The sequence below is a fragment of the Phyllostomus discolor genome, chromosome 2 (genome assembly GCF_004126475.2).
Source record: "Phyllostomus discolor isolate MPI-MPIP mPhyDis1 chromosome 2, mPhyDis1.pri.v3, whole genome shotgun sequence".
In the NCBI taxonomy this organism is placed as follows: domain Eukaryota; kingdom Metazoa; phylum Chordata; class Mammalia; order Chiroptera; family Phyllostomidae; genus Phyllostomus; species Phyllostomus discolor.
The window spans coordinates 71,854,068-71,880,485 of NC_040904.2; the positions used below are offsets into that span (position 1 = coordinate 71,854,068).

Sequence of the window (26,418 nt, forward strand, 5' to 3'; positions counted from 1 at the left end):
GGTCTTTTATCTCTCTCAAAAGCATACATTTTTCTCCTTGCTTTTTTCCACACCTGAAGGAGAAAGAGTATTAGAAATCTCCTGGAGAAAGTATCATTTGCAATTAGATACTGCTATTGCCTTACTTGGAAGAATAGAAAGAGACGCAACTAATAGTCATTCCATAAAGTTTAAAATTAAACAAGCACAAAATATTAGCTAAAAGCCAACCTGTGGCTTTCTCTTATTACCTAAAACACAATTTGTGGCTTTAATCTAGGGACCCACATTATGGAGACTTAATGTCTGTAAACTTTGCAGAAGTCTTTTTGACATTTTAAGTCACAAATATTTTGCATTATTCTTAGTAATTATCCCAAATGCTTTTAGAAGAAGGGTCTAACTGGTTTGTATGGTTTCATTCAGGAAAATGGAGACCTCACACTGGGAGTTTTCCTGAAATTCGGTTATGGTGTCATATGAAGTCCTGGGATCAAGTAAAGTACTGTTTGAATTGAGCTTTAATACACTTCAGACTTGAGACGAAGTTTGCCAGATTGACGGGGAGAAATGGTACTACTACAGAGATGTAGAGAGGTGCCACATTGTGAAGAGCCCTCTCTACTGTACCAGGAAATTTGATTTTACATTGCAAGGCATAATAAATTACTGGAAGTTCAATTCAAGAGTGTTATGATTAAACATGAGTTTTACAAGACTAGGGAAACACGACAGAGGAAATTAGAAAGGGACGACAAGACAGGCAGGGAGGAGACCTGTTTGTAGACGGTTGCCTTACCTCAAGTTAAATATGACAAAGCCCACAGTGAGGACACTAACACTGAATAAAGATATATTTATGAAATTTAATTGATCAGATCTTGTGAGAAGATGTGAAGGTTGCAGATATATCAGAAGTTAGTTCCAAATTTCCTACTTGAGACAACTATATATCAGGAAAAAAATCAAGGATTGATGGTAGATTTGAAAGTAGAAAACGTGTAGTTATTGACATCCTGCTTCCTTTCCTGAACAGTTTTGCATACAAAGCCTACACTAGTGGTGTCTCCTGAATGCTCTCTGCAATTATGTCTCTTCTCCTTTCAGTCTGATGATTTTTTTTTCTTTCTTTGCATCCTCTCTGGTTTAATCATCATGGGCTTGAAATGTAAAGGAAGAAAGACAAAAAGGAATACATTACAAAGTTTGATCTAGCAGTTAAGAATAGCTGAAAAAAACTAAAATAATTAAGTATGTGTGTACATTTGTGTGCATACCACCCCTTGAGACCCATAATATCCCATTATTTGTGAATTTTAATTCTAACTGCATGACTTTAAAGGAATGTTTATGTTTATTCTAGAGCCATAGTGAACTAATTTAATGATCTTCTAGCATCAGAGAAACTTTTAGGTAAATGCACTCTTGAGTATTGTATCTTATTTCACATTTATTTCCAACTTACACCAATCTCTTTTCTGCATATCGTGACATGATGGTTTTCTCATACAGCTCATCTTCAAACATGTTTGCTATTTTGTACAACTTACATGTGTACTATTATTATATCTCCATAATTTCATATTTTCTATTCAATTATATAAAATTAATGAGATTAGCTTTAAAACAAAGAATGAGAAAACAAACTAGTAGAACCATGTGATGTATGTTTCTTCAAAACAATTAAAAACAGCTAATTCCTTTGAGAACAAGTTACTCTAAATGATAGCCAAGTTGTAGGCTAAAAGGGCCATTCAAAGTGAAGGAGGGACAAATAAATATTTTAGGGGTTTTGAAATATATCATGAACTAAAGCTGCTCTTTGTTGGTGATAGTGACAGGCAAAAAGCAGTGTTCAAAAGAAATGTAATCCCTCTGTTTAGAAGAAGAATATAAATTAGCAAGGAAGGAATGAGGTATAACCATAGAGGAAGAACAGCCTCAGACAAGATCCAGTGACCTATCTGAAGTTGGTAGTACAGTCTAATTATAATGGCAGACAAAACTGGGTAGACCAGTAGTCTGGTCAATGGCAATTCCAGGAAAAGATTGCAGAGGTATTGTTTTCCAATACAAAAGATAACTGCTCAAGCTATACTTTGTCAAGGGCACCCTGGTGTACAGAAATACATTCTGCCTTTGAAACTACATACTTGTAGTTCGACGTGGTATCATGAAGGCATGCTGTTGTAAACTCATTTATTGTATGGGGGGTTGATGCAGTGGAAAGCAATACGATTGTGAAAAGAGGTTACTCTTGGGGTCTTATTAAAGCATATAAAGGCTTAGGAAGCTAACAGAAGACTAAGGAATGATGAATTTGCACTGAGCTTCAATAGAATCCATGAACATGACTGAAAATCTCAGCAATCATGTGCTTTACCTGTTGTGTAAAATGTTCATATAAACTTAAAAGTTTAGAACTTTTATGGTATTGGTAACATTTACTGTAAATATCAATAATGTTTAATATACTTTAATGTATTAATTGATATGTTGTGATAAAAATATACCTATTTAAATAATAGGGCCATTTTTCCCCTGAGAAACTCATCGCCAAATTGTAGATGAAGTTAAAAATTACAGATTTTCATACAAAATGGCATCAGAAATGTAGCTGAGGCCTAGCTGAAGTATTGTGTTGGTAAATGTCTAATAACTGTCTCTTTGGAGGGAAAAGGTCCTGACTTGTAGCATTTCCCAGTTTTCATGGTTAACTGCTTGTACCATGGCTGATTTCAAGCTAACAAATTGACATCATTGAACACAGAAGTGAGAAGTGATGCATACAAGGGGGTCTCCCACACCAGCTGCAGTTAACCACAGAATTTAGACTGAAAGCATCATCTCAAAAATATGTTATATTGTGATTTTCTGTAAGGGGTTTACAAAGAAAGGGGAATTTAGAATCAGAATTTTATTGCAAATGCAGTTACTGTATGTATTAGCTAAGGGATTTTGGACAATTTAATATCTCTTGGATCTTAACTTCATTATTTTTAAATTTGGTTATTGTAAAAAGTATTTAAGATGATTCATAGGGAAATATTTATAAATACTAATTAACAATTCTAAATGTGTTTTTAAATCATTTTGCAATTTTAAAACCTTATGTAGTTCTATTGCCAATTAAGTGACTATTAAAGATATATAGTATATAGTGGCTGAACTCTAGAATTTTAAATCTGGCAGAGTTTTTAGGGAAAGAAGGTCACCAATGAAAACCATAAGATGAATTCTCTTAATGGCATGTAACCAGTGTGTATTGAGTGTATAATCGAGATCTTCAAGCCCCAAGCTAGTTCAACTTTCTCACTGTCACGCTTTTGTCTTGTACTTTCAACTTAATAGAAAAGTCATTTTTAAGTCAACCAGATACCATCCTCAGTAAAGGGACACATGGTGCCCTAGTGGAGATTAGAAATATATTTCACTGCAAATTTATTTTCTTCTTAAAAATAAAATAAGGAAAGGAAACTATGCAAGTCAGCAAATGAGGTTAATAGAAAATAGGAATCTTGCTTAAAGTCACATAGGATAGGCAGTGAGTTAAATGTTATCACACTACAATTATGTACAAGTTGAGAAAGCGTAGTTATGGTCTTCAAGATTGATGTGGGTTGACTTTTAAAACATGGATTTAAAAATGAGTTGTTTCAAGAGGAAATCAAATTTTTTTGGACCAGTACAAATTTTCATTGCTTTTTATGAAGATTTGCTTCTTATGTGGATACTTTATATATATATATATATATATATATATATATATATATATTCAGAAACAAGTATATTTTCCTTAGTTTGTGCATATGTTTAAGGTACACTTGAAAGAAAAATATACCTGAAAGAAATTGAAATGAGCAAAAATAGTAAAAACATTGATAGAGATGTTTCCATTTCATTCATACATGATATGGAAACATGATTCCAGATTTTATAGCTTCAGATTCAAGCTAGGGAACTGGCTTGCAATTTTGATAAACTATTACTATTTGGCCCATAATCACAGCTGATCATACCATGCCTTTAAGGCATCTCCTTTAACTATAATAATTTCCAAGCTAATTAGCTCCAGGGTGAATGGTCTTCGAAAAAACTGAAGACACCAAGAGTTAACAAATAAGTGAAGATGGGCTAGAAAAATCTGCCTAGTTGAATTCTTCATAGGGAAGGAAAAAATATCTGAAAAAAATTATTTTCAGACATTCATTGTGGCCATTCAAGTGTTGTAATAACTACATAATTTTGACAAATGCATTAAATGTTATTTTTGAGCCCTGGCTGGCGTAGCTCAGTGGATTGAGTGCAGACTGGGAACCAAAGTGTCCCAGGTTCGATTCCCAGCAAGGGTACATTCCTGGGTTGCAGGCCATAACCCCCAGCAACCGCACATTGATGTTTCTCTCTCTCTCTCTCTCTCTCTCTGTCTCTCTCTCCCCCCTCCCTTCCCTCTCTAAAAATAAATAAATAAAATCTTAGAAAAAAATGTTATTTTTGCATGGCTGAAACTAGAGTTTGGGGGTTGTTCCCCCAAATTTATGAAACATTTTAGGATAGCTGTTTTTTCTCTCTCTCTGTCTCTCTCTCACCTATACACGTTGACACTCCACATTGATCTAAAAGAGCACTGTTCAATCCCTCAGTCAGAGTTCTTTCTGTTGGCTAAGCAATACAGGGGGTGATTGTCAATTTCCACTTTTATCATGGCATTTTTTAAGCTGATAATTCTATGCAGTTCTACAGATTTGTGCAACCCCCTCAAACTTTTCTCATTTTCTACATAAACTTTATATTGCCTGCCATTTCTCACACATTTCTGAAGCTTTTACTTTCTCTATGTTATTGGAGAAAAGAGTGAAGTGGGAAGGTGTTTTTCCCCTCAAGTACAGATGTTTGGTTTATATATTAGAAGCATACATTTTCCTGAGAACTCTATCAAGTTGTTTGGACTTTTCAGACAAAAATTTTATTAACCTAAAGGATTATGCTAAGTTTTTTATATGTTTGTTTGTTTGTTTGTTTTGAAAACCAAAAGAACCTGTTAAAGTGTAAATGCCTCCATTTGACCAACAGCTGTGATACAAAAGTAATTTTAAAGAACTTCAACCTCACTCTAAACTACTGAGGGTTTGCTATATACAGTGTTACCTCCACTATAAAACCTGTGTTTAACTATATACTTTTAAAAAAGATTTTATTTATTTATTTTTAGAGAAAGAGAGGGGGGGAGAAAGATAGGGAGAGAAACACCAATACGTGGTTGAATTTCATGTGCCCTTTACTGGGGTGGGGGGCATGGCCTGAAACCCAGGCATGTGCCCTGACTGGTAATTGAACTGGTGACCCTTTGATTCACAGCCTGCACTCAATCCACTAAGCTACACCAGCCAGAGCCTATATATATATATGTTTTTTATTATCAGATTATAAATGAATGTCTTCTCATTGACTTTCAAAGAACCTGGTATCAGTTTGCTTGTATCTTGCATCTTCAGGAAGTATAGAAAGAAGATTGTTCGCTACTAAGTATTCACACACACATACACTATGGTTCTCAAATTTACTTTACATAAAAGTGACCAAAATTTTGGTTGTGCATTGTTTGTTTGCTTGTCTATTTAAATGCAATTTAAATTTAAGGATCTTCCTTAAATTTAAGGAAGCTTGCAAGTGGGAAAATGACTGGGAATTCTGATTCAGGAAAGCTTGCAAGTGGGAAAATGACTAGGTTTTGTAAAATCTGGCCTAGGAAATAGAAAATTAAATGAAGAAAAAAATCTATCAAACTGCTACAGTTATTTGTATTTCTCTACAAATGAGTCTGCAAGAAAAGATAGTTGATAAAAATAACTCTTTTAAATTATTCAGATACTTTTACTCTGTATTTCCTGTGATATTAGTGATAGTATATTTTAAAAAGTTTAAACACACTTTACTACATTTCACTAGCATTGCGCATTTTATAGCATGAGTTCATGAGAGCTATTAATTGTATTTCTGCATAAAGTTATGTACTTCAAACAAAATTTTAGCCTAATGCTTTGATTTTAATGTTATGATTTGTATACAAATAAGGGACTTAAGACTCATCTGAAGTAAGATCAAAGCTTGTAAAAGAGAGTTGTGTTGTCAGCAACATGCATAAATACATTAGACTTTCTCTTAGGGAAAAAGCAACAAGAATATTTAATTATTGCAAATTTGTGGGGGAGCAGTGCATAATATATTATTTATTGTGGCATTTCATGCTAGATTAAGCAACATCATAGTAATGCCAATGCCATTTAGAAGCTAAAGAATTAAAATAGAACTCCACAGAAGACAGAAAAACATCATGAATCTTATTTTATACCAAAACATCTATTTGCTAAAACTTTACATTTTTCTGTACTGATTTCTTTATAAAATAGCTAGATTAACTTATGCTCCAATATAACATTGTATTTTTAGGCCCTGGCTGGTGTTCCTCAGTGGATTGAGCACAGCCTTGCAAACCAAAGAGTCTCAGGTTCACTTCCCAGTCAGGGATCATCCGTGGGTTGCTGGCCACATCCCCAGTAAAGGGTGGGTGAGAGGCAACCATACATTGATGTTTCTCTCCCTCTCTTTCTCCCTCCCTTCCCTTTTCTAAAAATAAATAAATGAAATCTTTAAAAAACATTTTATGTTTCATAACATGAATGAAATGCTGGTGCTTAAAAGTCACTTAAAAATGTAGCTATCTCCAACAAACATGATATCCAGAATTTTCTATATTATAGAGATTTTTCTATTTGTAGCAAAGGATAAAGATAATATTTACAGATATCTTCATTAACTGAATATTCTTATGCTTTTGATAATAGCCATTCAGTTAAATTATTCTTTATTTTCCAAAAGAATCAAACATAATTATATTTATTAAATCACAACATTTTTTCATCTTAAATGTTTAAATACTGTTAGAGAGAAAAGATCTCACATCCAAGGAAATAAGGAATGATTTCAGCTTGGTACTGCAGGGATGTCTGAAAATTGAAAAGAGTCACATATTCACAATGATTCATAGGATACAAAAGGGGTTATTGAACTGGTACCATGCATTTTATAAGTGGTCTTATTTGTCACTGCTCTTCTGGGCCCTGCTCTGTTGTGCTCCCCAACTTCACATGAGCAATGGGGACAAAGAATTCAGGGGCTGCATGTAGCGATAGGGAAAATTTGTGTGGGGATTAGGACAGGCTTAAAATGTGAAAAATAAAGAAGTGATACAAGAGTATGCAAGCATAATTATTTCTTCTGATTAAATAGCACTCTACCATAGATATTAATGTGTATATGTAGATATATATGTATATCTATATGAATTACAATTGGGGAGAAGCTACATGTTTTGAAAGCTCTCTGTGACAATGCTGAAGCTAAATACTGTAAAAGGAAAATGTCCTATATCACAGGCAGTATAAATGTCCTGACTGTGCTAATTAATGAAGATAGTCAATAGTAGGCAGTCTTTACTTATAATTATCTTAGCTGTATTTTTCAACTTTGTTTTATTCACATAAGAGTCTTGACATAAAGATCTGTGATGTTCATTTCCAATTTGAGATTCAACAGATGATTATGTGCCAATATATAGGAAAACCTGTGATTTTTGTTGGTAATTGAAGAGCTTAAAAAAGTTCATCAGATGCAGTAAGGAGAGAAATAATAAAGCTTTAAGTTTTAAATGTTGTATTCTTATATATATGTATATACATATATATGTATACATATGTATATATAAATAATGCTAGCTATTGCATATCACATAGACTATTAAGTGAAAATCAACATACACACTCTCTAAATTTACTTGTCAAACCTGTAAGTCCTAATTTATTGTTGTTTATTCACAGTATACTCAAAATGCTCACAGTTCTGGAAATGAAAAGTACAAGAACATGATATGGGCAAAATTTTAGCTTGGACTTGCCATCCTCCAGAACTGTGAGAAGTTCTGCTGTTTAAGTAGCCAGTCTATGGGAGTTTGTTATAGAGGCCTGAGTTGGTCAAGACAAGAAGCAAGGTACTTGAACCAAACTATACCATTCTGTCATATAGTTTCATATAAGTATAAGCTTTACTTGAAGCTTATACTTACAGCTTCTTTATAGTTTAATAAAGAAAAAGTCTTAAGTATATTCAAGCCCTATCCCAAATGGATTTTAAATTGTTTTTACCATTGCAATGTAATTTAAAATTGAGCCACACCCTTAGATTATAAGTAGTGGAACTATTCTGTAAATACTATAATGGTGAATACATGTTATGATGCATTTGTTACAATTAATAGAAGGCATAACACAGATAATGAACTCATGCAAATTATGGGCTTTAGTTAATAGCGATGTATTTGTATTGGTTTACTAATTGTAACAAATGCACCACACTAATGCAAGATATTAATGGGGCTGAGAGGTAAGTGGGAACTCTGTAATTCTCTCTCAGTTTTCCTGCAAACTTACAACTACTTAAAAATAAATTGCATTAATTAAAAAGAAAATTAAGCCAGGCAACTTTTACTTATGGCAAGTGTTGTAGGTCTATTTAAGTTGAGGGTTTGACCCAGCAAGTAATCAATTGGATAATAACTTTTTTTATGGTCCTTTCCCTGGTCTTACATTTCAGTCTATATCCTGCTTATCTAAAACACATTTTTGTAGAGAAGAAAAATACATGGCTTGTTTGAATTTTCAGTGAATTATGGAATTCTTATGACAATCAAAATATTAAGGAATAGATTGGAAAAATAAACACATTTAAAATTTAAACTGCACTCTCCTTTCAAAATAGTGTTTTTAGTGTGAGCATTAGTCAAGTAGTCAGAGAAAGCGGTTCCTCTTCTGATTATTTAGTTGTAAAACATAGTAAAATAGTAACTCTTTACAAGAGTAGAATGTATAGGTTCTCCATCTATACTTTTTCTCAATATTATGATTATGTTTGACCCAGCTCCCTAGTTTTTAAATATTATCGGCTTATTTTGAGAGAGAGAATGCAAAGGTTAAAAAACAGTGCAGAAATCCATAAAAGTATAATTAATAATTTCATTGCCTGCTTTTTAGATTATTATATAGATACTCATATTTTCACATTGTCAAGACTGGCCTCCCTCACGTAGACCATCCATCCATTATATAATTCAGGCCCTACGACATGACTAAAGCAAGGGGCTAAACATGTGTGTTACTTAGTGATGGACTGCTAATCTGTGTTCTGGAATGCCAAGTTTGAGAGAGCATTTTGCCTTGAATGTGGAACAATAGATGCTAAAACTGGATGAAACGAAGACTAAATTTTCTCCTGTTCTTATTCATGAATTTCTATAATAGCATCTAGCATTTCCAGCTTATTTTGCATGTACATTGGATAATTGCAAATAAATCCTAGAACCCATTATAGGAACCTGACTATTATTATTACAACAACTAATAGAATGATAATCATGTGTCTTCTTAATAATTTTGCTTGGTATCTACTAAACCAGTGGTTCTCAAACTTAAAGGTACTTCAGAATCACCTGGACATTATTCAACCCCAGATTTCTGACACTCTGCATCCACAGGCATTCTGATTCCACAGGTCAGGGTGGGGCTTACAAACATGTTTTCTAAGCTTACAGGGGATGTGCCTGTGTTTGCGAACACCTATAGTAAATCAAATCATTCATAACAAACCCTGTCAAAGCTTCAATGGATAAAAGGTTTTTACAGTGGGAAGAGGGGCCAGTTATGACAGCCACATGCCAAGTTTTCATCCTGAGATCTTTTTAGAGGAAGGCATTTTAAGAACTACTTGTTATTTAACATGTGTACACTGGTAGTCAATTTTCTCTCACACTTTTGTGGCATTAAAATTAAAAATAACTCCTAATGCACACTCTTTTGATCTTATGGATAAATATATTTACTTATCTTTGACATTGATATTATTTTCTGGGATATTTCTCCCAGTAATTAATTTCATTGTCTAGGACTTTATTTATTTATTTGTAGAGAGAGGGGAATGAAGGGAGAAAGAGAGGGAGAGAAACATTGGTGTGTGAGAAAAACAGATTGGTTTCTTCTCCCATGCCCCCAGCCTGGGTCCTGGCCTGAAACCCAGGTGTATGCCCCATCTGGGAGTTGAACAGGAGAACTTCCACTTTGCAGGAGAAGCCCAACCCACTGAGCCACACCAGTCAGGACCCACTCATTAAATTCTGAAATACATTTTAAATTTAATTCTCCATTTACAATGTAGAAGAACAAGAAAAGTAGTACATAGGTGACATAGTTTAATTTCCACAGGGAATATGTGGTAACATGATGAAATTTATAGGAACTCTGTGTGCATGTACTGTAGAAGGAAATAATGTATAACCCAAACTACTTCTTTCAGGGAAACATATAATGTGCTTCATGACAAAAACAGAACTCATTTTTTTTCTTTTAGGTTTTCAGTTGGAAATTTTCAGGAATAAATACAAGTTGAGACAATGTATTAAAAAGCTGAAATAGAAAATCTTTGCACTTAAGTAATGAGAACCATCAAACATTTATTTTAACCACATTACTAAGTGCTTACTTGAAACAAATAAAAGAAGTAAAGAAAAGAAAAAGGAAATGAAATTGTAGTTGAGAAACAAGATGGCTTGGGTAAAGCTAATGAAATTTCTTTGTTTTTGTTTTAATTTGTGGAAACTGATGCTTATGTACCTGTGTTGTCCTATAATGAGTATTATATTTGGGTTTAACTTTTTTTTAAAAAAAAACAAGGTAAATATTGTGGAGTGATTCTGTAAACCACTGACCTCTTAACAGCTTTGGACTCAAGGAATCTCACTTGCCATACTGTTGATAGATGCATAATTTTTTGTTACTTAATTAGCAGAAAACTCAGAATTCACATATTCTTCACACCAAATATAACATGAATGCCTATCAGTAGTTTTAGACTTAGTGATTAAAGGAATTTCAGACTGAAAGTAAAGAAGAGACGCTATAATGTGACTCTGAGAAAGGTGAATGCATGATCAAGGGATTTTAGGATGCAAGAGGTGAAGCTGGAGAATATTGAAATTAGATTAGGTTTTACTTTGTGAAGGTCTGCCTGCTTTCGGTCCATCCTCTATCATTACAGTTCTCTTTACATTTGTTTCTGTTGGTAAAAATGGAACATTTGGCATTAAAATGTTTATCAACCATTGCTTGTTGTTTTCATGTATTTCAGTATATAAGACTGCAGGCAATCCTTAGGAGTTAATTTAAATATCGTTTATCTCCTCTTCAAATTAATTATTTAACATGATAAATTATTTTATGCAGAAGAATCATGTTTTCAAAGCCCAAGAAGGATGAGAAACATTTATTCTCTTATGTTTCTTCTTAAATTGCACATTGGTTACTAAAAATTACTCTGTGTGGTAGGTTTGCCATCTGTCCTACAAATGTACGTGCAAACTTATTACCTATGCCTGATGGGCTTGCAGCTTTTTCTTTCCATTTCTAACTAAGAATTTTTGAAATTCAGCACACTATTTGTGCTCTGCTGATATGATATTTTCAGTTGACCTACCATATTTACCCACATATTGGTTACTCTTGCATAATTGCTATATGTAGACATTGTATAGATTAATTTTAATTGAGTGGCTTACAAAGCAAGACAGAACAGACCGCGATTATGCAAGTAAATATGGCATGTAATTCCCTTTCTGTTTAAGTTGTATGGTGGCATTGGCTATCACAGCAAAGATTCATTTAATCTGTTTCTTGACATTTTCTGTTCTATTGTTTTATATCAAAAAAGGGAGAAAGAAAAAAAAAACCTAGACAGATTGTACCTTACTTGTCAGTGATAACTTCAGTATTTGTCTCCTCTGTTCTTTTCCTAAGAGATTGACAATAGAGTTCAATGCAAGTTTTTATGTGTACATATATATTTTACATTCACATTTTAACTAAAAGGTTCATTTAATTATGTGTTATAATCTGCATCCATAAAACTTTTAAAATGTGTATATAAGTATAAGCCACCCACACAAAGATTGTAATAACAATTGATGATATTTTCTTATATTTTATAATTTGCTAAAAATCTCTCTTAAAAATAAAAAAAAACAAAAATATTATTTTATTTCTGAATGCCAGAATCAGGCTTAATAACTTAATAAGTTAAAATAACAAATCAGTCTTTTAAAATACTTCCACATTTTAGCTTACCTTCATGTTTACTTGTATTAATGTTTATAGGGCTATTTGTATCTAAATATTTTTACATACTTATATATATTTTAGAAGTATGTGACTCATTTATGAATCTTATGTCATGCCTCTTTGTAAACCAAGGATAGGAAAGGGAAATAAAATATCCTGTGGGCCAAACTAGAATAATCAAATTCTCCTCTGAGACTGTGGAAGGACTCAACTTCCCCTGAGTCAAATGGTATTAGAACAAAACCATGAATCTGTAGCAAGGGAATAGAATTAGGGGAGTGGCTGTGGGATGTTTTTCTCATTTAGCAAGTCTTCGTTTTTCACTATAATTATTCTACCTCTGTCCTTGCCAGTGGCCTGTGACTGATAGACCCCCTTTAAATGGAACAACATGCAGTTCTCATTGCTATGCATTCTCTCAGTCTAAGTTTCATTTAATGAATTTTAAGTTTTGTGTATGAATCTAATTATACTACAACCATTTACTTGTTTCTACTTCAGCAGGTTTGCAAGATCCCAGGCACTAATTTCTTTTCTGAAAACTTTTTACATGATTCTCCTCCCTTGAGATTCAGCTTTTTTTCTTCATCACATGAGTCTGTGTTATCTGCCAGAGCCCTATTCCTTTCTTGCTCTGTCCTTTGTCACATGATTTCTTATAGGAGTAAAATTCCCTCACCAGTAGATAGAGTTTTAAAAATACAAGACAGAGAACTTATTACTATTATATATAATGCGGGAATACTGCTAATAAGTTAGTCAGCAATGCAGAGATTTTTTTGAGGATTATATTTTATATTTTATTTTTTAATCCATCTGAGTTGTCAAATAAATTAGGCACAGCCTTTTAAAATAGTTCGAATCAGAATTTCAAAGGTGAATTAATAATTTAATTGATTCAAGGTTAAGAGAATATTTATTTTGCACTGTATATGAAACCGTATAGAGATATTAGATTCTAAAATAAAAAAAAAATTCTATTTGCCAAGAACCCCAAAATCATTTTGTTTAATCTTCCTTTCAATACTTGGATCTCTTTCTCTAATACTTTGGCAAATAAAAAAGGAGAATATTATTTTTTAAAGTGGCTCATTTTTTTGCCCTGACTTGTGCGGCTCAGTTGGGTGGGTGTTGCCCCTCAAAGTGAAAGATCACCGGTTTGATTCCTGGTCAGGGCAAAGTCCTAGATTGCAGGTTCTGTCCCTGGTGAGGGTGCATACAAGAGGCAAGGAAATAATATTATTAGCAGGGTGAACACATACTAGAGGTAAGTTAGGTTGTGAACAGGCATAGAAAGAGGGTATACAAAGTCTGTCCAGAAGGTATCCAGCCATGTAATATGAAAAACAGAGGCAATTACTGAAGAAGATACAAGACACAAGAAACATTGTACATAGCACAGTGACACCTCGGTCCCCTTCAAAGTAGGCACCTTGGGACCTCACCCAGTTCTCCTAATAGCCATCAGCTGTCCTGCCATATTTTTCTGAATCTCAGAGATGGTCTGGAATCTCTTTCTTCCCTTTCGAAGGTGGTTTTAATTTTGGGAAAAGCCAGAAGTTGCCAGGCACCAAATATGGGCTATAGCAGGGCTGAGTCACCTGGGTAATTTGATGTTTTACAAAAAAACTCTGCATGTGCCCCGGCTGGAGTGGCATAGTGGATTGAGTGCCAGCTTGTGAACCAAAGGGTCACCAATTGAATTACCACACAGGGCACATGCTACTGTTGCAGGCCAGGTTCCCAGTAGGGGGCAGGCATGAGGCAACCACACATTGATGTTTCTGTCCCTCTCTTTTGCCCTCCTTTCTCTCTCTAAAAATAAATATAATCTTAAATTAATTAAATAAATAAAAGTGGCTTATTTTTTATATGAGGATTGCACAAACATTCCTAAATGTAAGGATAATTGAGAGTATGCAATTTTGGCAGCTCTTAGCATATTAAATACACTTTTGCATAAAATTTGTATTAATGACTAATGAGACTCAAATAGTACAGAAAAATATATAAGATCAGACATTTCTAGTAGACAAAAGCTGAATGAACACATCAGTCAAATCATGTGACATCAGATTGCTAAAGATAGGGCAAAGCCATGGTATCAGTAAGAATTCTCTCTAGAAACAAAACCAATAGGCTATATACAGAGAGATATATTAGAACAGAATTATTATAAGAATTGCTTCATACAGTTATGGAGCCCAAGAGGTTCCATGATCTGCCATTTACAAGTTGCAGAATCTGGGATGCTAGTGTGTAATTCATTGGGCCAGTGTCAGAGGGCAGGAGATGGACTGCCCAGCTCAAATTGAGGGCGGATTTGCCCTTTCTTTGCCTTTTTGTTCTATTTAGGCTCTCAGTGGATTGGATAATGCTTACTCACAAAGATGAGGTTCACCTTCTTTACTCAATATACCAAATCAAATGCTAATCTCTTCTTGAAAGGTTCTCACGGTATCCCCCAGAAATCATGTTTTACCAGCTGTTTGGGCCTCCTTCAGCTCAGTTAAATTGACACATACAACTAACCATCACAGTCATCCTACTATAAACATTGATATAAACAGTTTTATTAGAGTTTTTGTTTTCTTTCTATGAATTGATTTTTTTAATTTAAAATAAAATGAAGAGTGAAATTAAACATTTTTAAACTTTGACTTTAGGTGAGTGTGGAAAGCTAATAGAGTTCTAATGCCACACTGCCCCTCAACCTCTTGCCTATTTTAAAGAATTAGCAATTAACACAATTTTACCCAGAAATTTGGGTTCTTTATGAATTAATGAATATGATAGTGTACTGAGATAGCTGATAGTGCTTTTTCCAAGGGAAGAAATATATTAACAAGCATTTAGACAAAGCTGAAATAAACGGTTCTGACTCTCCTGCCACGTATCCCAAACATCATTCTTTTTGTTGGACTAGACCTGGCTTCCTGAGTGGTTTGGGACGTGTGGTTGTTTTGTTGACTGTTGAAGGAAGTGTTAATGTGTGCTCTGAAATCCAAATAGGAAAATTGGGTTATTACAATGAAAAATCTTAAATACATTCAAGTATATAATTTCTTATTTATCATGTTTTTCCTTATTGTGTGATTTTTTCTTTATTTTTATTGCAGATGTCCCCATTTTCTCCCCCTTTGCCTCCCTCCTTCCAGCCTCCACTTCCTCTTCCCTCTCCCTATCACCACACTGTTGTCTGTGTCCATTCATGTTTAATGTTTTAAAATTGTCAATTTTGTGACTAAAGGTTATATGAAATATCAGAAACTTTTGAAAATATGATTAATTTCAAATATTAAATATTGCCTATTATGTGCTAGACTTAATATAGTAATATTGTGGTAAAATTTTATTAAATACTAGTTGATCTAGCATTCCATTCACTAAGAACCATAAGAAACAAGGATAGCATTTCAAACAGTGCTAAAATAGAAAAAAAACTAGAAAGGAATTAATTTAGAAATCTTCCATATAAGAGAAGTACATGTTTTATTAAGAGAAAATATTAGAGATCACAAACATATTCTGTTTACTCAAAAGAGCAGTTGGTACACTTCTAATCAGTGCCTTTGCCCTCCGCTCCACCTTTTCCATCATGTATACTTAACCAATTAATTCTGAGTAGAAAAAGTGATGTAGGGTTCAAAAGAGAATATTCAGCCATGAATTACCAGACTTAATGATTCTCTCTTGGGAACAGTAATGGCTAGTTAAAAGTGCTGATGAAGTCAGTGTTTTTCTTTCTTTCTCATGCCCTATTTTCCATTTTTATAAAATCAACATGTGCAAGCACAATACAGTAATGATATCTTGATTTCAGAATTTCTTTTACAAATTTTGTGTAATAAGATTTTCCAGTAAGTCCTGCAGAGCAGATAAAGTCTGGGAAAAGATCCAGAGCTTTCTTCTTTACCTGGAATGTGACCATAGTTCTAAGAAAGAAATACATTAGCATGTTAGCATTATGAACCAGACAGTCTGAGATAATATTTTTAACCTATGAATTTCTTCATGGTTTTTTCTAGAGTTATATATATATCAATTTTAATAATCTTGGTCTTTTATAGTTATAATACTTTGCTTACCAAAGTCTTGGAAGATAATGATTCATGAAACTATTTCCACATATATGATTATTTTATATATCTAAATTATGGTATTTTCTAGAATCATTGTCAGTGATCCCTAAAACCAAGAATAACTTATTGTTGTAATATTACTTATATTTTAGAACTCAAATTTTTAGCTACCATAATTTGAAGAGAAATGGCAAAACTACATTTGGAGATATAAAAATATAGAGAAATTACAGCTGACTAAATGGCTGTCTGACCAATTAAATTGTGTAGTACCTGTGAGCCAAAGATAATAGCTCATTTTACCCAAGCCCAGAAATTTACACTGTGCAATATTTTAACTGGATGTATTTTATGAGTCAAAATTGCTTCATTAGATCAAATAGTAGGCTTCCAACCAAGATGGAGGCACAAGTAGATATGCTTCTCTTCCTTGCACAACCAAAAGGATAAAAAACAATTTAAAAACAAAAAACAACCAGAACTTCCAGAAAATCGAACTGTATGGAAGTCCTACAACCAAGGAGTTAAAGAAGAAATATTCATCCAAACTGGCAGGAGGGGCAGAAACAGGCAGCTGGGTTGGAGACTACCTGTGGCAAGGCTGCGGCTGGCAGACCAGGCAGTCCCACATTTGTGTGTGGGTAAACCAAGAGGAACAACGGGAGAATAAGACAGACCACACCTAATAAGTAGTAAGAGCTAAATTAATTAGCTATACTACTTCATTGAGCTAGTTGCAAAATCTGTATCTCAGTTTCCAGCTTTATAAAATTAGGACAATAACATCTTTCTTTAGTGTTTTTAGATGGGTATTTGTAAAAAGCCTGTATTGTCAGATTTGGGCTTAATTAATGTAGATAAATGACTGATGCTTATTCTCATACTTGAATGTTCTCTCTGCCTTCTTTCCCAATTGCCCACACCCACATGCACACATACACTGCATTGTCCTGCCTAGCTAACCCTTATACATCATTCACAGTGCTACATGTGTTGAGAAGGAGGAGTCAGCATAAGTTTTAAAAACACAGTAAAGATGCAAATACGTGACAGGGTGGTTGATGAGGAAAAGCCCAGGAGGAGATGAAACCATTTGGGATTGTAACAGGCTGAATGGAAGGGAACTGATGTCTACTAATGATGACAATTTATCTGTAAGTGCATGAGGTTAAGTTTGTGTGCTAAAAATGTGGATGGAGTGTAGGTGGCAAGTTTGAGATTTGCACTAAAATTTTGGAGTGACTATTGAATGGGGGAAAACAAGACAAATAATTTTGAGCTAAATGACCACCTGAGTTTGAAAGCTATTGATTTATACTTAATTGCATAGCTTTTTCCAGGTCATGCTCTCTCTTCAGCCTAGATGGCTAAATAAAGAGGTGAGGTTTTACAGAGCAGACTAGGAAGGAGGATATGGTGGGCTGGAGTCTGGTAAAGTAGAGGGCATTGTTGACATGTGAGATGACGTATAAGTCTCTTGTTGTGAATAAGACACAATGCCTGGAAGTGGTTTCCCTGAAACTGGGTGAAAAATAGAGGGTAAAAGAATTTGCAAGATTCTTTGAAGATGAAGAGCTTGGATGCTGTGAATGGAGGAGTGAGAGACTTAGAAAGACTTGGCTGCAAAACTAGTAATTAACATCAAAGATATCTTTGTTGATATTTAACAACAAAGATAAGTGTTGTATTAACAACAGCGCTTATTGGAAGTGTCATACCCATCATGGCTTGTGACACCTTGTAGGTATAGCCATGAGAGTAACATGCCAATGTCCACAGTGAGCTGTGGTGGAAGGGCAGTGTAGAGTCAGCAGAAGCCACAGACCAGCAGCGGAGGAAAAAGGCAACCTGGAGCTCATTCACTGAGGAACTTGCATTTTGGAGAAAGGTCCAAGAATTTCTGCAGAAATTACTAGTTTCAAGCTTTTAAATAGAAATTTGAGTCCCCCTCACCCCAATTATTGGGAAGGATTTGAATGGTTAAATTCTGTGGTTATTTTCAATAACCACAATTACAACATTATTTGCATAAATAATTTATAATAATTTATACTAATATTATAATTAGAAGTTTTATTTTATGCATTGAAGAAAGAGATGAGAACTATAGTAGTGATACCAGTTAGTCTATATAAAATATTAATTCCAAATATATAAATTCCAGACCAGGCTCTAGACATAATGGTTCAGATGCATTTTATTTCTTTAAGATTTTACTTATTCATTTTATTTTTTATTGTTGGTCAAGTACAGTTGTCTGCATCGCCCCCACTTATTCCCCCCCACCCCAGCCATCCCCATCTCCCTTCCCTGATCCCACGCTGCCTTGGTTTTGTCCATGTGTCCTTTATAGTTGTTCCTGAAAACCTTTCCTCACCTGCCCACTGCATTTTCCCCTCCCACCTCCCCTCTGGTTACTTTCAGTTTGTTCTTAATTTCAATGTCTCTGGTTATATTTTGCTTGCTTATTTGTTTTGTTGATTAGGTTCCACTTAAAGGTGAGATCATATGATGTTTGTCTTTCACCACCTGGCTTATGTCACTTAGCATAATGCTCTCCAGTACCATCCATGCTGTTGCAAAGTGCTGCATTTTATTTTTTAAAAAATTCCTCCCTGGCTGGTGTAGCTCAGTGGGTTGAGCACGGGCCTGGGAACCAAAGGGACCCTGGTGTGATTCCCAGTCAGGGCACATGGCTGAGTTGCAGGCCAGGTCCCCAGTAGGGAGTACTCGAGAGGTGACCACACATTAATGTTTCTCCCTCTAGTTCTCCTTTCCTTCCCCTCTTTCTAAAAAATGAAATAAATAATTTTTTAAAACTTCTCATAGTATAATAATTAATTAGCTTAACAAGTATATCTATAAAATACAAACTAAGTCCTGAAATCTCCAATATACCTTAATATTTCCATGTATATGTTTAAGATCATAGTCATCTCGTAATATTTAGCACTTTTTTGAAGGTATATCAGGAAATGAAGTTATCCTCTAATCATAGTGTCTGTTATTCATTTGAGAGAGAGAAACAGAAAAAGTTCTGAGCATCCTCAATAAATACTTAAAGTGATACATTTCATTCTGTTGAGTTATAAGTATTTGAAATAATTTCATTTATGTTTTAAATTTCTTTCTTTGTAACACAAGGAATTAATACATGCGAGTGTGTGTATGTGTGTGTGCGTGTGGTCTTCCTTCAAACAAGCTGCTAGAATTACTTTTTTTTTATCCTGTGGTTGGAGAAAGAACTCAGTTAGGAAAACCATTATGGATTGCCTCATTAAAGGATTCCTGAAATTGCTTACTTGTGACTACCTGCCTGGGAAGCAATCTCTTGCTTCTTTGCCAGAGCACTGGAGAAGTGGGAGTTGTTGAACCTTCTGTAATGGAAGGAGCTAGCAAATAAAGATAGGTTATACTGAGTGAAATCACAAAACCCCATTGTGCAGATAAATTCTGATTTGCATATTGCCCCACAGACCTAGAGAATGAAATTGTTTTTTCCAATTATAGGTTATATAGAAATATGGCTAGACTAACAATCAGGCTTTTCTTTGAATCATGCTTTAGAGTTATGAGTTTTAACTATTTCTCTCTGAATTGTATTATTTTGAATGGATCAAAAGAGAACTTTATGGGAAATGATGCTTCAAATTATACCAGTACTCATACATCACAACACTCAGAGATTATAATTTGAAGAGTATCTAATTCATTCTGACTGGAATCAAAATTATTTTTTGGACCCCTGGGGCTAGGTTACATGTCTTAGCTCTCTTTGTATTTCCAGTTCCTATTGCAGTTCCTCACATCTGTAGGCAGTCATTAAATGTTTCTTTCACAAACTATGGTATATGAAATCTACTGCCAAATAGATTTATTAATTTTGCCAAAATCTATTTCCTAAGTTTTAGCATGATTACAATTTTGAATTTGATTGTTTCTAATATCTTCAATTTTATCACAGTTCCTGTTATTCTTTTCAGTAAAAAGAAATAACTCAGTAATTTTTATTAGTATTTATATTTTTAAAGATTTTCACTAACGGTTGTTCTTTTATCAGCAAAATAATTGTGTAATTTAATTTTTATTTAGACTTCAATTTCTTCATTATATGATTTCTCTTATGCTTTCCCTAACCAGGTTTAAGATTTTATTTTTTACATTTTTTTTACTGAAATACCTCCAAATTAAATACATAGTACTGCAACCAATTAACTATTATTAAAAATATGTGTCATTCCCTGGCTGGTATAGCTCAGTGGATTGAGTGAGGTCCTGCAAAGCAAAGGGTCCCAGGTTCGAATCCCAGTCAGTACACATGCCTGGGTTGCAGGCCAGGTCCCCAGATGGGGGCATGCAAGAATCAACCACACATTGATGTTTCTCCCCCTCTCTTTCTCCTTCCCTTCTTCTCTCTCTAAAAAGTAAAATAAGTAAAATCTTTAAAAAATGTGTCAAAATTAAGGTTCTTTTTCAAAATTTCAACATAACCATACCTTTATTTATTCACTCATCCATTCAACAAATAAGAGTTTTAGAAACTGGTATACACATTGGAAATATAGCTATAGAAAGACAAATTACTACTTTATTTATAATATTAACTACATTCTAATGTTTGAACTCGTAACAAATGTTTGAGTTCTACATTCCCATGAGGATTATTGACTGCCCAAATTATAAACAGGGTCCTGCAGAAGTAATGCCTGCTTGAGTGTGGTTGGCCAGGTGAGAACATGGGTGTAGTAATTTATAGTTTTAATTTGAATATTTCACCTAAAATGTCTTATGGTGTGCTTGAATGTGATATTATGTTACAGAATTACATGCTTATGGTTTTACAATAAAAGATTTTGTTTAAAAAAGGAGGCTTTATTTGTTACAGATCCTGATTTGCTGTCCTGCTTTGATTTTGTATAGCGTCTCTTGTTTTGTGTGCTTATCTGAATGAAACTTCATTCTATGTTTTTCTGATAATATCTAAAGTTAAAGGTCATTTTGTGTCTCATCTCCATATTAACTTCTGCAGTTCTAACCACTTTATTTAATTTAATGGTATCTAACAGTGAAAATAAAACCACTGACTGAGCCATGATCCCTCACAACCTACATTACTTGCTCATGTTAATGTGACCCATTTAAGAGCTAAGTGGGGTCTTACTTTCTCACTGAATCCATCTCAGTGAATCCATCTCACTGAATCCATCTCAGTGAATCCATCTCACTGAATACCATCTGTCTGTGGTATTGTCTGTCCACTTAAGAATAAAGATATTGTGCAGTGGAGATGTCAACACACACTAGAATATAATGATTGTTTCTAACTAGTCAGCAACTTACATTTAGGGATTGCGTACAACAAGCCTAGATTGTATCATTTCATTTATCACACCCTGTTCTCAATGAGTTATTCAAATAATAGTTAACAACTCAGCATAGTTACTATTCATATTACTTCTTCACTATTTTAATGCATATGTCATTCTTGCTTAAGAGTTTTAGTTTTCAACAGTGCTTTTTGCCATAACAATAAGCTAAAAAGTGGGGGCTTCAGAGTCTGGCACACCCAGCTTTCAGGAACAGCTCCTTAACTTTGCAACATGGTGACCTGGGGCAAGTTTAAATTTTTCTGCCTCTTAGTGTCCTCATCTGCCATAAAACTATGCTTCTCTTCCCCTCAAGAGAGTGATTGTGTAAATTACTTTGCACACAATTGATGCCCAGTAAATGGCAGGACTGATATTTGGGGCTCTTATATTTTAAACCATTGAACCTTTGACATTTTGTGGGCTAGTGTGTTCTTTTAGTTCAGTACTAAAATGAAGCAGGAAGAGGCAACCCACCTTGACGTAAGGGAATGAGAAGGTGATGTGTGACTGGATTAGATGGGCCTGGGGAAAGAGCAGTAGTAGCTTCACGATTAGGCTGCACCTGACACAAGGAAGCGCCACATGTATTTTACCAGTTTAGTCCGGATTCTGAAGCCTGATAAAGTAGGAATAATGACAGAATATAGAGATTGTCTTGAAAAAAAAATCAAAAAGACAGGAGTAAAATGAAAGAATTTATTTAGTAAACTATATAAGCCATTCAGTTTTTTGTAACCCTTATTAGCAATTTTGAAAAATTTTTGCTGGAGAAGTTGAGAGAATATTAATCACTTGGAACATGTCCTTTAAACTCAGCTACCAATAAGGTTTTAGGAGAGCAAAGATAACTTTTTCATTTTCCTTTCAACATGTCTCCAGTAAAATATATGTATGCTTCTCTGTAACATACATGTAACAATTATTGATATCCTACCAGAGTTCCAAAGAGTATATTTTGACAATTATATGTATATATTATGTGATTATACTTCTACAAAAACAACAAATTATTACTCAAGTCTCACTTTAGAAAGTACATTATAGCAATATTTCTCTCAAAAATATTTGTTTAAAAAGGTAAATATTGATTTTTTTAACTTTGTTGTTGATAGTAAAATAAATTAAATGCAAAGGAATTTGAAAATGAAGGTAACATTTTCAAATACAAGCTGGTTTTACTTGAAAAATGTTACTTTCATTGGAGGTATACATCCCTAGTACCTAAATTATGTTCACAACTTAGACCTAAACCTTCTCGTTGGCTTGTCCACCAGACCATTCCAGTCCCTTCTCTTTTATGAAAATTTATCGGAAAAAGTCCATGGAAGTTTTCTTCTTAACTTTTAATATATTTGTTTAAATCAGCATTTTGTTATTAATCACATATTGACTTTTAAATTAAATTTTATTATTCTATGAATATACAAAGAAAACATCATCATTAAGAAAAGTATAGTGAAGAAAAAATCACTCTACCTCATTGTGCAATGTATTAACAATTCTCACTGATAAACTATAATCATAGCACTCAAACTTGAGTTAATGCTGCAATATTTCTTCAATGTTCCTTGTAAGTACTTTCTAAATAGTAGATGATGATGATGATAATGTAGTTGGAATCAAGGCAAATAGATTATTTTAATTATTTTATTTATTTATTTTTACTACTAGTTTTCCAGAATATTTCTAACCACTAACAATTTATCAAAAATAATTTTGAGTGTCCCAGGTTCGATTCCCAGCCAGGGTACATTTCTGGGTTGCAGGCCATAACCCCCAGCAACCGCACATTGATGTTTCTTTCTCTCTCTCTCTCTCTTTCTCTCTCTCTCTCCCCCCTTCCCTCTCTAAAAAATAAATAAATAAAATCTTAAAAAATAATAATAATAATAATTTTGATTACCAAAATTTATTCCCTACTGTGATTTTTACCAAAATTATTTGCACATCCTCTTATTTTAGAACATTCAGTTGGTTGCCAATATTTCATGTTTGTAGAATATAGAACGCCTCTGAGAGTGCCTTTAAATACAATTGATTTTCTGCACCTTTAGTTTGTTTGTTTCACCCCTTCATGTTCAAAAGTATCTGCATCTAATAATTTTCTATGAACACAAGTAAAGAACAAGTAGTTAAATATATCATCTGGCGATCATCCTAGTCCAAATGATGGTGAATGATTTCCTCCTATGAGAAGTCAAATCACAGATTTTAATTCCATCCTAGGTCCAAGAATGACAATTATGGGATATATTAAGAGGTACTTTTAAAAGATTTCATTTATTTATTTTTAGAGAGAGGAAGGGAGGAAGAAAAAGATGTAGAGCAACATCAGTGTGTGGTTGCCTCTCATATGCCCCCTACTGGGGACCTGTCCCGCAACCCAGGCATGTGCCTTGACTGAGAATCGAACCAGTAACCCTTTGGTTTTCAGGCTTGTGTTCAATCTACTGAGCCACACCAGCCAGGGTTATGTAAAGAGGGATATTTCATTTTAATTCTAATATGGGCTGTGCATAAAAAATAGTCATAAAGGACAGATAAATATGTTTTCCTTAATAAGTATGGTTGCATTTTAATACTTGCTGTTCACAAAGATAAACTGCAATAGATAATATGTAGCAAGAATTTGAAATGGGTTTTGGGAACTATATTTTAAAAGGTGTGAGAAAATTTCACACATGACTTATTAATAAGTTGATTTTAAATGGCATGTAATTCTGGTTGAATGTACAGTAATTCATCAACTTTTCTATGAGTTGCTATTTTTTTTCCCTTTTCATTCTATAGTTTTTTTATGTAACAATGAAACTGTTCAATGATTACCAGAAAAGCAGTATATTTAATCATTTTAATATCTACAGCTAAAATAATTGTAGTCAATTAACTTAATCAACAATTTCATCCTTCAATATACCATACATTTTAGGATGCTTGACTCCTCCTGAAATGTTCATGGGCAATCTATTAAGACAAATAAAGAATGTGCATTAAAAAGGGCAATGCAGTGATGACATCTACATTGCAGAAATGTTCTAATCAAAGTATTGAATTATCAAAAACACAATTTAGAAGGGTAAAGCACTTTAACATGGACTCAAAATTATCTTTGTACAATGTGAAAGCAAGGTGACTTTATTTAATATAAAACATTCATATAAATCAAAGTAATTATTTCATTTTATAACATTACTTTTGGAGGAATTCAACTTAATGCAATTAATTCCATTAAGAGAATTGCTTATATGCATTATAGTTTAAAATTAAATGGTGAGACTAGTTAGTTCACGGTAATTATAAGACAGAGTACTGAGAGTTAATGCATTTCTATGGTTTTTTCAGATGCACTTCTTTCTAAATTCATGAGTAGCAAAACTAAAGAGATGGCATAGATGAATGAATCTGTGTCTGAGTTTGAAAGAGTTATAGGCTATCATGTGATCTGGTTCCCAGTCTAAAGGCTCCATTTTCATTCTAGCCATAATTAGGAAATTTGGTTTCTACTCAAGGTTGTAAAATGCCAGGTGTGAACCATGCCCTGTTGCATTTTTCAGCCTTTTATTCTCCTCCAGAACATTTGGTCCTTAGACTCCCCATGTTTTACTATTCTGGAGGTTGGACTCGGCCTTTCTCAGGGAGTCTTGTGAACCTTAATGTTTATTAATCTATTTTACAAAACATAGGGAGTGTAAAAATCTGTATGAAGAGGCTACTGGGGTAATAAGTACATCAGCAGCTTAGAGCTATTCTGGTTTTTCTCTGCCACTGAAAACTGTGCAACGTTAGGTTCAGCATGGTAACCTTTAAATGATGGTCTTGTGATCACTGAGATTTATTTCCTATCAGCTATGATGATAGTACAGGTACTCTGTTTCCTTTAGGGAGAAAAAGGAACTATATGAATTATATGCAATGACAGTGTATAGTGTTGTTGCCCTCATTTTTTATTAATTTATTTCCCACTCCATGTTTTGCAGTCAATATTTTTAAACATTCAATATTGTTCTCATTTAATGTATACAAAGCCCTAACCAAATTCTCACCTGTAGCCAAGTACTTCATATATTTAGCTTGCCTTCAGTGTTTTCTTTTTTGTATTTTAATCTTCCTGTATTTAAATAACTTTACTAATTTCGTAGTAATAAACACACTCAACTTTTAATATTATATTATTGACAAAATGAATAACATTAGAAAGCAACTTAATTAATAATACTAATTAAAATGATCATTAATAGTCAAATCAATGTTTTTCACATTACTGTTCAAAATTGTATACATATTTGTGATTAATTTTATTCTCAGTATTATAAATACTTATAAATATAATATTTGTAATTTTATTTATTTCCAGATTTATGCTGGTAGTCAATGAAACTAACATCTGTGAAGTGTTTTACATTATTTATTTATGATATTAGGCAGCATTATATTTAAATATAATCTACCAAATTTCATTTTCCTTATCTTTATTTTGGCTAACACTGTATACAAAGATAAATGGGAAGTTGATTTTTACTTTTTAGTAGCATTTTGGATTTACATTCTTGGTTTAAAATCTCCCAAATATGGCAATATTGCCTAAGCCCCAGGAAAAAAACAAAAAAACACACATAGCTAAAAATATTTTTACAAGGCAGGTATCTCTTTTGTGGAGAAACACAAGGTAGGGTAAAAAGATCACATATTAAAAAATTCAAGTAGATTAACGGAAGGAAAGTCAATAAAGAAAGTCATAACGGTAAAATTGAGAAAAGTGTATGAGGTATC

General features: G+C 33.6%; 1 protein-coding gene and 1 long non-coding RNA gene across 4 annotated transcripts in view; both read left to right on the forward strand.

Moving 5' to 3' along the window:
• Positions 1–26,418, forward strand: part of CADM2 (cell adhesion molecule 2) — a 1,092,572-nt gene that overhangs the window by 439,056 nt on the left and 627,098 nt on the right. The gene's annotated exons all lie outside the window — the stretch shown is intronic.
• LOC118498868 lies at positions 4,270–6,594 on the forward strand. Its single transcript, XR_004901356.1, has 2 exons — positions 4,270–4,310; positions 6,488–6,594. It is a non-coding gene; the product is annotated as an uncharacterized LOC118498868 (long non-coding RNA).